This window comes from Pygoscelis adeliae, unplaced genomic scaffold (assembly GCF_000699105.1).
Source record: "Pygoscelis adeliae isolate BGI_AS28 unplaced genomic scaffold, ASM69910v1 Scaffold85, whole genome shotgun sequence".
NCBI classification, from domain to species: Eukaryota; Metazoa; Chordata; class Aves; order Sphenisciformes; family Spheniscidae; genus Pygoscelis; species Pygoscelis adeliae.
Genome location: NW_008824900.1, coordinates 5,189,350 through 5,200,618, shown reverse-complemented (window position 1 = coordinate 5,200,618; position 11,269 = coordinate 5,189,350). Strand labels below are relative to the sequence as shown.

General features: G+C 36.8%; 1 long non-coding RNA gene across 1 annotated transcript; it reads right to left on the bottom strand.

Moving 5' to 3' along the window:
- Positions 1-8,288: 8,288 nt before the first annotated feature.
- Positions 8,289-11,237, bottom strand: LOC103917570. The gene is made up of 3 exons (XR_663634.1): positions 11,143-11,237; positions 8,936-9,034; positions 8,289-8,360 (listed from the first exon to the last, which is right to left on the bottom strand). It is a non-coding gene; the product is annotated as an uncharacterized LOC103917570 (long non-coding RNA).
- Between the last annotated feature and the right edge of the window lie 32 nt (positions 11,238-11,269).

The following is an 11,269-nucleotide window of genomic DNA, read 5'->3' as shown; positions in this document are numbered from 1 at the left end:
TTACTTCACAGAGCAAAACAGTACTGCATACATGGAGTATTCTGAATTTTATGTGTGGTCTGCATGTAAGATCTGCATACGTAAACTTAATGGTGACTTGATATTGCTGTGAGAATCCTAACCTTTTAATTTCCTAATTCTGTTTGGAATTCTTTAAAGCCACATTAATGTTTTAATGTTGCTCTAGTTATTTCCTCTCTCAGAAAGAAGAAAAGATAAACCCTTATTAGTTTATGCACCATGTAATCCCTAGGAAGGATTTGCCAGGAACAGATAATCTTTGTTTGTTTCCAAGTCTTATTTAGAATGGAGAGTCAAGGGGAGGCATACCCAAACTTAATTACATAGGCAATTCTAATTAATATTTATTCTGTAAAATACTATACTGAAACTTTTTTTAGATTTGTTCTTTCTGATAGCCCAAAGAAAATACCTGTATAGTATTTATTTTAAAAGCCAAAAGTCAATACTGTACATCATTCTTTCAAATGTATGGATGTTCAAGGATAATTGTGTGTTGAGATGCTGCTGAAGGTTCATTTTCTTCCCTTCCAATCAAGTAGTATTTTTCATTTATTAATTTTTGTTGAAGCAACAAATAGTTTGCCTATGGACGTGTGCAAATGTGTTTTGCATGTGCATGCAATAAAGTAGAATTAAAATGTAAAGCAGTTAATTCTCTGTAATGACTTCATCCCTGATCCTAGGGAAGGGAATGCATCTTCCTTTGGACAGAAAGGAAGCAATAAATAATATAAGCACTAAACGATCACTTTCTTTCATATAAAGAAAGAAATACTTTGTACCATATTGCATCCCCCCCTTCAGTTTTCTGTAATCTGCATAATTAGCTGATTACCCCACAACTGGAAGGACTGGAATTAGGTGGGTCCTTTTACGATCATTATGACTGCAACTTGAAGGAGGAGGAGGACCTGCAGCAGTCCTAATTTTACTCAAAATACTGGACTTAAGAACCCATGTGAAAACACCAAGCAGCACAATGCCTTAGAGAAGGGTCGCCATCAAAACAAGTGTAACTGCTTACTGGTAGGCTGCTGCTTTCAATTTTTTTGGTCTTTGAATTTTGTTTTTCATCACTTTGTTTTGGCCTCTGCCCATCATCTTTTCTTCTTTGGCTTCTTAAGTCACTTGTCATTTATTCAGAGTTGAAGGTCAGATCATCTCATCTGACTTGCATGCCACAGGCCCTGAAATTTCTTGTACCAGCCCAAGTAATTTCTCTTTGAGCAAGGCATATTTTCTATCCGCTTAAAGCATATAATTAAATTTGGAGTCACACAATTTTAGAAGATAAGGAACTTCCTGTTCTGTTAACAGTAGAATGTCTTGTAAGGGGCCTGTGGCTGGAAAAAAGTTGAATCAAGAGTAGGCACCAGGAGTAGAGATGGGACAGCCTAGTTAGAAGAGGGGTTATTTAAAACTGATTGACTTACAGTAAGATGGCACTATGCACATTTTAAGTGGGTCATATTTTTATATTAAAAATATAAATTTAATAAAGACAACCTTTTTTTTCAGCAAGAAAAAGGTGGTTTATTCATTAAAATATTTGTTAGAGGTAATTATTTGGGAGAGCCTTTGAGAAAAGGAAGGAATGGCAGTAAGTTCAATATTAAAATGTTTAAACTGACAGCCAGAGAAGCTTTAGTCTTGAGAAAATATAAATAAAGTGTAAACAATATTTACTACAGGTTAGGTTCTGTCCTTAGTTAAACCAGTACGTTCCTACTATCTCAAAAAGGTAACAAAGAAAAATGTGTAAAACTATCCAATACCTGAGATTCAGCAGTTTACAGAAGAAAGTACATTTTTATGTAAATAGTCACTGCAACAGCTGCATAGGTTTAAAAACTGAAAGCTCAATTTTACAAATTTAAATAATGAGACCCAGGATAAATGAAGCTCTATACAAAATCACTGGCAAGGTAGAGATATAAACTTGGAACAGCCGAGCTGCTTGTCTGATTTTCTGTGCTTTAAAGCGTGCTAGCACTGCTTATTCTATCAAGAATAATGATTCTGTAGTTTTAGAGAGAGGCTGACGTGCCCAAACTATATGTATATAGAAAAACCTCAGACGGCAGGCAATGTTTCCTTTTAAAATAGCTTCTAACAATGACTTAGCATAATTATACATGCTCCAGACTGAGGTTTGGAAGAATGTTAACTCTTCTGTCAATTTAAAACCTCCTTTTGTATACAGCCAATGGGTGGGGTGCCAATTTTAGAGTACCGCATTCGAGTTAAAAACCCAACCATCTAAGGCTTGTTTTGAGTCTTACAGCATATGAGCTCAAAACTCAAATTTTGTGGAAGCACAAGTGGTTAGAAACACAAAAATGACTTTATAAAACAGATTAAAAGAGCGCGAAATAAATGAAAAGTTGATTAGCGCAAAGGTATGAGAAACAGCGGGACTCTGCCTTCGTAGCAACTTCTTTGTTAATGGCAGTGCAATTCTGTTGCAATTGCAATTGTTTCCTAAAAACATTCCTCCATTACTTCATGTATCCTATATCCTGCCTTGTAATACCCATGTGGACTAAGATTGTTGTGAAAGGTCTTGCTGCTCCATCAGTGCCATTATTTGTAATGGCCACTGTAAACTGCCTATTCATCCGGATTCTCTTCCATACTTCAGAATTAGAACTCTGTGAAACTAAGTATATTGTGTTAGTCCACTGTCATGGAACTCTTACCACTTCTGAAATTGCACATATTTATAGGAGTAATTAATATATACCTAGATGCTTACAATACAGCTCACAGCAGAAGTTATTGTCAGCACTACTAAATTAGGCAGTGGTAGCACTGTAGTTTATACACTTGCTTCCCAAAATTCTTGAGCAGTATGCATACTGGGGAATACTGACTCTTTCAGATAAGAAGAAAATGCGCTAACCTTATTTTTGCAGATATTAATTTCTTCTTCAGAATAATTCCCTGTGGAATCACTAACTTCTGATGATTGTGTTGTTTATAGAGCAACTTTAGTGGTGAATCAATCAAATCCCTGAGATTTTATAATTTTAGAGGTATACCAGCTTGAATACCAAGATGCTGGATGGAGGGATGCAATGTATGATTCTTTAAAGAAAATACTTTCTTAGGGTGTCTATGGCAGCATTCACAGAATCATAGAATGGTTTGGGTTGGAAAGGACCTTAAAGATCATCTAGTTCCAACCACCCTGCCACGGGCAGGGACACCTTCCACTAGCCCAGGTTGCTCAAAGCCCCGTCCAAAGCATTCTCATGCTTTTCTGCTCCGCTTCTATCATTTCCTTAAAATGCCAATCTTTCTAGTTTGACAGCAATTAAAATACTGTTTCAAAATATTTCTCTTTTGGTACAATCTCAGTTACGAAGTATTCTGTTTTTTTTCTAATTTGAAGCAAAGAATCTGCTTCTCCATGGAAGAGAGAGGTGAAAGGAAAATGTATGAGTTTCTAATACCTAGTTTTGACACATTTTTGAAATTTCAGATGCTGGCTAGATCACTTAGTGAAATGACTGTTGATGATGACTGATCTACACACTGTCAAAATATTCCTGTATCCATTTATAATTCTTAATACACAGCAGCATTACTTATCAGTAATTTCTGCAGTTAAAAAAAAAAAATCACTATATTTATTTATCCTTTTTGTATTTTAAGACAGTTTGTTGCTCAAGAAAAGTCAAGAATTGAAATGAAGATCGCCAGGAAGGAATAAAAGGTGAATTCTACAAGCAAATTTTATCTGGAAAAGTAAGTGTCTGTGTGGGGGAGGAGGGTGGAAAGACTCTTTTCTCCTCTGCCCGCTGAAAAAGTTGTATTTTGAATCCTGTTTTTCCACAGTAATTGTAAAGAAAACGGAAAAACCTCTCATCAGTTTGATGCTCAGCAATATAAAAACAGGAATAAGCAGAAATAAGCTAGATCGAATGCATCAGCTAACTTCATTCTCCTTTGTTTTTTTGTCAAAAGTATTTTCTTTGAAAGAACCTAGTCAAGTCTGGCCACTCATTTAAAGTTTTATTTAAATTCAGTCAGAGTTTTTCAGTGTACAAGTAAAATTGTTAGTTTTGTAATGTGGCTTTTGTTTCACTACGTTTTAGGAGACAGATTATTAAGATGATTTTGTTTTTCAGTATGTTCTCCAACATGAAGTAGAACGATATAAAGCAAAAAGTAAACACTGCTGTTGAGGACTTGAAACTCCAATTCCTTGGAATGTGTCAGAGGTAAACCTGAAGAATTCCTTAAGTATGTTTTTATGCTCAGTCAGCTTGAAAATACTTTGCCATTTTTACTAGTGCTTATAAACCTGAGTTTTGGATGACTGCTTGACCTTTTGGAGTAAGGATGACAGTTAAGATCAGCTGATGAATAACTGCTTACACTGTTTGCAGGAATTAAGGTATTGGTCTATAACTGAGCATTATGATGGCTGGTTCTCTATGTGAAGTGCCTGAGCTTCCTCCATAGTATATGGAGAGAGTTAAGAATTCGTAAGAGTCAATATGATGACTGGGGACTTTCTATTTTAGCCATGTGGATATGATTAAGCAAGGCAGAGAGGCGTAGCATTTAGCCATTTTGACCTAAGACTGCAGGGAAGCAGACACAGTGCCAATGGGTTAATAGCTTTCAGGATATGAGAGATACAGTTTAGAGGCTTTGAAGATATTTAACCTACGTAGCTCACCTATGAAAAGGATAATCTGATTGCCAGCTTAAAGCAACTACTGCCTCTACTCTTTTTGCTGAAATTGTGAAAAGAATTAGAGTGTCTCTTATTTAGTGACAGAGAAAGAAACATACACCAGTGACACTCTAGCCTGTGATTAGGATACCTGACTGCAAAAAGATAAAATCTGGCTTGATCCCTGCTTGTTTATGCAAAGGTCCCCTGCAAAACTTTCTTCAGAGAGATCACCCCTGGTAAGAGCAATCTAACTGGCAAAGTGTGTGTCTATGTTAGCGTTTTGGTTTGGCTCAGAAGTGAGCCAAATTGATTGTCCCTACGTACTGTGCTTTGGTTCATTTTATAGAGTTGTCTCAGAGCATGTGACCTGGATTCCTTTGGGGTAAAGTAAGACAGGAAGGTGTGCTCCAACCACTGCATTCAACCCATGTGTTCAGACTAAAGCTATTCCAAAGTATAACCCCTGAAATGTGCATTGGTGCTGAGCATTTGACATCCACACAACTTTTGCTCTACAAATGGGCTTCTTTTGGACTAGTCTACTTGCTAAAGTAGACACAACAAGCATGTGCAAAGACAGCAGAGTTGGCATACACCTTGCTCAGTAACTTCCCTGGCCTCTCTTGGACAACTCTTACTAAATGTACACTCCTAGAATTCACACTAATTTGGCTTTTACATTATTAAGAGATTGAGACCTTCTAGATCTTGGCAAAGCAAAAAAAAAAAAAAAGTTGCTTTTTGCTCTTCTGGCAAGGAACTCTCCCTGGGTAGGGAGGTATTTTCAGTTCTGCCTGTGTTACTTGCTAAAACACCGTTCTTTAACTGAGTTAGATTATAAACCACTGTTTTCCCCTCCTCCATCTTCTTTATGGGCAGTTTAAACCTCATATATAACCTGTGAGAGAAAAGAGATCAATTAACTTTACCCATATTCCATCTTTTCAGTTACACTAGAATTCTCTAGCATTAAAAATCTGTCGTAGTTAACCTCTAAATATAAAGCCAAGCAAATAAGGATAGGACTACTGAGGTGAAAAATCAAGATATTGAATCTAACAAAAAAACGTGTAGCTCTGAAGTACAGCTACAAGCATTATACGTTGAATAAAACACTTCCTGAGATTCATGCAAACAGTGGATGCAGTGACATTCTGTCTTCCAAAGGAAGTAATCAGACACACCTTACACTGTTAAATTAATTAGCACAGCCATAGTTACAGAAAATGATAAAATTAAGACCTGATGTAAACAGCTGAAGCTCATGATAATGGGTTAGCTAGTTACAACAGTGATGTAAATATTATATTAGCAAACAGGTCAGAAAATAGGTGTAATTTTCCTCAGCTGAATCTGCAATGCCTGTTTATAATGTACAAATGAGTAAGACAAGAGTATAGAGAAAATGGAATAGAATAAAATAATCCAATAAACTAAGTGGGCATAGATTGCTACATTTAAACCTTCTTAACCACAATAAATAGTATGAAAAAGATTATTTCTAAAGGGTAGGAAAAGTTCTGATATTCTTTTCTTTAGGGAAACTGTAAAGACTACCATAATGTTAACAAAATGAAAATTAAAAGCTTCTCAGAAAGAAGAGACTTGACAAATTAATACCTTAATGATGTGCTTTCTTTGAATCCCTGAAGTATCTTGATATATATAAATCAGTACCTCATTTTTCAAGATACATTCTGCACTCTCAGAAAGTGTCCTTAGCTCACTGGACATGAAGAGAGGTGTTGTGAGAACTGCCCACAGAACTGTCTGAACTTCTGACTGCTCATTACCCCGGCCAAAATTACCTATAATCAGTTGGAATTGATCAGATATCATTAAATCAATAATTGAAACAATGTATATATGATTCCTATTGAAATACAGCCTTTATGTCCAGACAGATACATTTGTCTGATTGTAAGAAATTTTGCAAATGTGTGACTCCCTTAAGAAAATGGTAAAGCACCTTAAAAGATTTACAGATCTTAAGGGTATGCAGTGTTAAGGCTCAGTAAGCTGGAAAACTGAAGTTAATCTACTGAGAGCTTACAGAGAAGAACTTTTATTTGTATCAGTCTCTCAAATTTATTTACTCTTTAGTATTTCTTGTCTGAATTAATACAAAATGCCCTACATCTTCCATTTCATTTTTAAGTCTCCTTTTCAGAGCTCTCTGTGTGGCTCTGCAAATGAATATTGAATATTCTAGCCCAGCAACAAGTTTTATTTGCCTATTTTTACATACTTTGGACAACTAACACTAAGGAAGGCTTGCTTAGATAGGCACCTTGATTGTAATGATCAAAAATTTAACTACTGCATTTTTGGGACAGTGTGCTTGAAGAGTGGGTTTGGGTAGTTGCTCTAGAAGCGCTTTCAGGTATGGCTTCATGTGGTTCCACTTTTGCCACTCTTCCTGTTTAAATGTGTGTGACAACATCAAGAGATAGTCTAAACTGTAATACCACCGACAGCCTAACCAGCATGTCTCTTTTTTTCTTTTTCTTCCCCCTGCCAAAGTGAGGTGGTGCATTTTGATTTGTTTCCAAACATTCTGAGTAACTTAGATACCTTAGGGGGTAAAGCTAGCTGGGGGAAAAAACCCTAGATCCATCTCCCACCTGCTCATTATAAGTCTTACTACTTTTAAGAGAAGGTTGAAAGCAGAGATTGGCACTTCCCCCCCCCCTTTTTTTTCCCTGGCTAACAGAAAATCTCTAATAGGTCACCCATTTTGAAAAATGGTTATCTTTTCTGTTCACATCCTCATTAGACCAATCATCCATAACTTCGTCACACTGCAACATATTTCACTCATGATTATCCTCAGAGGCTATTCAGAGGCCTGAAGCTAATGCTCAGGATGGTGGCTGGCATTAACAAATTTCAACTAGCCCAGCTTAATACATTTGTTTTCTGTCTGCTAAAATATTGTAGTGAAATTGCTTGACTTTTTTTTAATTCAAGAAGTCCTTCTTAATTTTGAACCTTTCAACCTAAAAGAATTGATACCTTTCTACTTTTTGTTGGATTCAGGTCAGACGTAAACTTGTAGCTACCCCCTAGGATTGAGCTCCTACAAACCGTGGGCCTGGCCACCCCTGGAAGCGCAGGAGTGGGGCTAAAGCCCCACTAATAGTCACCACTATTGGGTGGTGACTCCGCTACTGTGGAAGGCAAAAAGTTCATCTTCGATTTAGTAAAATAATCTGGAAGTTACAGCGAGGCATTACAGAATGACTGTTCACTAGCTTTTAATTTTTGCTGCAGATTACGATTGGGACACTGAAACAAAACCAAGATACTGTCTGTTGTATCTAATCAGCACTAATACTTAATTTTAATGTAAAGGATATGACTGATGGAGTTCTACACTAACTCCTATGCAAAAAACCACAGGTGTTTCACTGGCTTAAACAATTTCCAACAATTTTTTAACAAGCAAGAAATCTTAAATTAATTTTAAAAAATGCTAAGTAGTTTCTTAAGGAAATTAAAAATGTTTATCGCTAACATCAGGCTCATATCATAAAAGTTACAGTTTAACTTGCCTTGTAGCTGTTCTCCAAACACTCTGCTGCCCCTCCACCACCGTCGATTTCTTAGGGATAGCAGAAATCACTTCCCTGCTAGGGCATTACCACTGTGTGCAAAAAGTAAACAAACTATATCTGAAACATGGTTGTTAGAGTACCAAGTCACAAACACAACTTTGCAACATGCCGTTTGTGTAGGAAGATATTGTTAAGCTGTTTAGCTCAAGTCTAAGGGTAATTAAATAATAAAATAGAGATGTTTAAGAAACAATAAAGTAAAAAAAAAAATCTACCAAAGCTTTTTATTTCTACAGAGATAAATGTTGTCTAGTATAGGATATTCTGTTCTTGCGTGGCTTTCAAAAAAAGAGTACAGACTGATGTAGTTGCTGTTTTAAAAAAAGAAGTTCATCTTATTTTCAAGGATGAAGCCCATAATCTGACCAGTAACTGCTGGAAATGACAACGTGCAATTTAATCAGCATTTGTAAAGAAAATGCTTTTGCTGTTTCAGTAATGCAGTGAGTTAGGGTTTTCAACAGCATGGTATGCACATGACAGAACAGATAAAATACCACAGAGTCTCTAACTCACATGCAATACTCAACGTTTTATCACGGCGATACCAAGAATCCATCGCTACCAACAAAAAAGCAGAAACAAAACATAAGACTGGCAATACCTTTAGTGCGAGTCCTCCTTCATATGCTGGCCAGCTACAAAAACGTGCAATAGGTCCTCCTATTTTGGTCAGAGCAATGCTCTCTCATCTCTGGGTATCCTAAGCAAAAAGTAGTGTGTCAAGTAGTGGCAGAAAACAGAAAAACAATAGTGTGGGCACCCCAGAAAAACAAGTGAAAAACCCACCAACTGCAGACTGACTTTTAGAATGGATTATGTTAAAGTATATTTAATCTACATGGTTATTTAAAATAAAGGGCATTATTTTGGTTGTCACTTGCCTTTGGAAGGGAATTGTTCATAACCTAATTTAGTTCAGTTTAATTCTGCAGGTTTCTCTTCTCATAAAGATATAATATGGCTTAACTCTTTCAATCTGGTTAATTCAGGTCAATATCCCTGAGCATGGCTTCATTGAAGGAGTTCTGTATTTCATACTGTTGTTTTGTATACAGCTCTATCTTGGTGAAGTATTTATAGAACTTACGTATACATTCTTTGTTGTTGAGTATTTCCTTTGGTAGTAGCTAAAACATATATTCATGTCTTACCAAAACTGTCTGTTATGTTAAAAAAATACCTTTTTTGAAATTTCCTCTTTTAATTATTCAGGGAGATATTTTTTTTTTCTTCCCAAAATACACATGGAGTTAGAATAACCATATATTCCATATGTAGTTATATTCCATAAACACTGTTTAAGGAAAGAGAACAATGTCATCATACATTCATACATATATATGATAGAATTCTGGGTCTGGGGAAGAATCAGACTCTTTTAAAACAGCAAAACCAAAACAGTTTTGAAGGGAATACATTCCTGGAATTATCTCTACACATAAATAACTTATTTACGTCAGAAATTCCAGTGAACTGTAATACTAATGTCAGAAAGCGTTGCATGATAAGGACTTCAGATGCTGCAGATAAAGGAATGCATTGAAAAAACTTACTTGTCTTCCGCTCATCTAAAAGTATCATTCACAGCTATGTAACCCTCCTGATCAGTAAGCACATAATAAATACGGGTTCCAAAGCAATTTACTTTATAACATTTGAATTATAAAAACCAGACTGTTTTTTTGTTTCCTCTCCAAAAATTTTTTTAGAGTTCAGTAGAAGTCCCTTTGCTTGTTTTATTTTATAAGCTTATTGTGGAAACAAAATGTTTAAAAAGCTGGCCATGTTTTTGAAAAAGGCAGCTGCATAAGAGCCTTAATTTCCATTTCCTGTAAGTGCCAACTCTTCCTTAGCTCCAAATATCACTTTACCTAAACAAGGGAATTCACGAGGGATTTTTAAAAATTAACTGCTCAATCATAAATCTTAAGATATTATCATAACTTAAGATTAACAACAAGGAACACATCTACTTGTAAAGCAGTGGAAATGACAGAATATGTGTTTTCTTCTGTCTTAATAACTGCTATTTAAAAAAAAACTACGATTGCATGTTTTTCAGGCTGTAGCTTGTCCAAATCCAAAACCAGACACGAACATAGCAAGCTTGGAAGATATGATGAACCAGTGGCAAAGCAACAAGTGACTGAAGCTTGGAGTACAGTTTGGGTGTTTTTGGAATGCAGGACTCGGTTCTTCAGTTTAAACGCTTCCTTGAATAATGGAACAATGTTTAATACAGGTATGCTTCACCAGGTCAGGGAACCTTCCATCAGTGTAACTTCACCTGATAAACTACTAACCGGCTGTATTCCTTTCAGTCTCAATTAGTGGTAGTATAATTTGTATACTGTATTTGTTAAAACCTGGAAAGCTTTTCTTTATACAGTTCTACCGTACAGGCCACATCAGTGTCCCAAATGTTTTTTATCATGTTATTTGTGGGGACATCTGTACAAGACCGGTCAGCTGCACTACCGACATTGCCATCGCTAGCGCTCCCGGAAAAAAGGAAATAGCAGTATTAGAACATCAATTATGTCCACTGTAAGAGAGGGGAAAAACCCCAGCCCCTCGCATTTGAGAGAGCATTCCAGACGCCTGTAATTCAGCAACTCCCTAGGCACGGGAGGTGTGCCAGCAGAAGCGGAACACGCTGCCTGTCACAAAGGAAGGTGCTCTGCCTCCACCCGCCACGGGCGCCATCAGCCACCGCTGGCGCCGAGAAAGTCATGACAAAGCAGCGTCCCTTAAGCCTCCTGCGTACGCGCGTTCTATTATTTGGCCAAAGAGTTTTTATAAACGTACTGTGTGAGTTCCAACATAAAGGGTCCAAAGATACAACACGTTCCCGGGTCCGTAAATACTCATCCCGGGCGAAGGGCGGAGAACCCCTCGGGTCAGGCCGGTGCGGGGGAACGGAGGAAGCCGTACG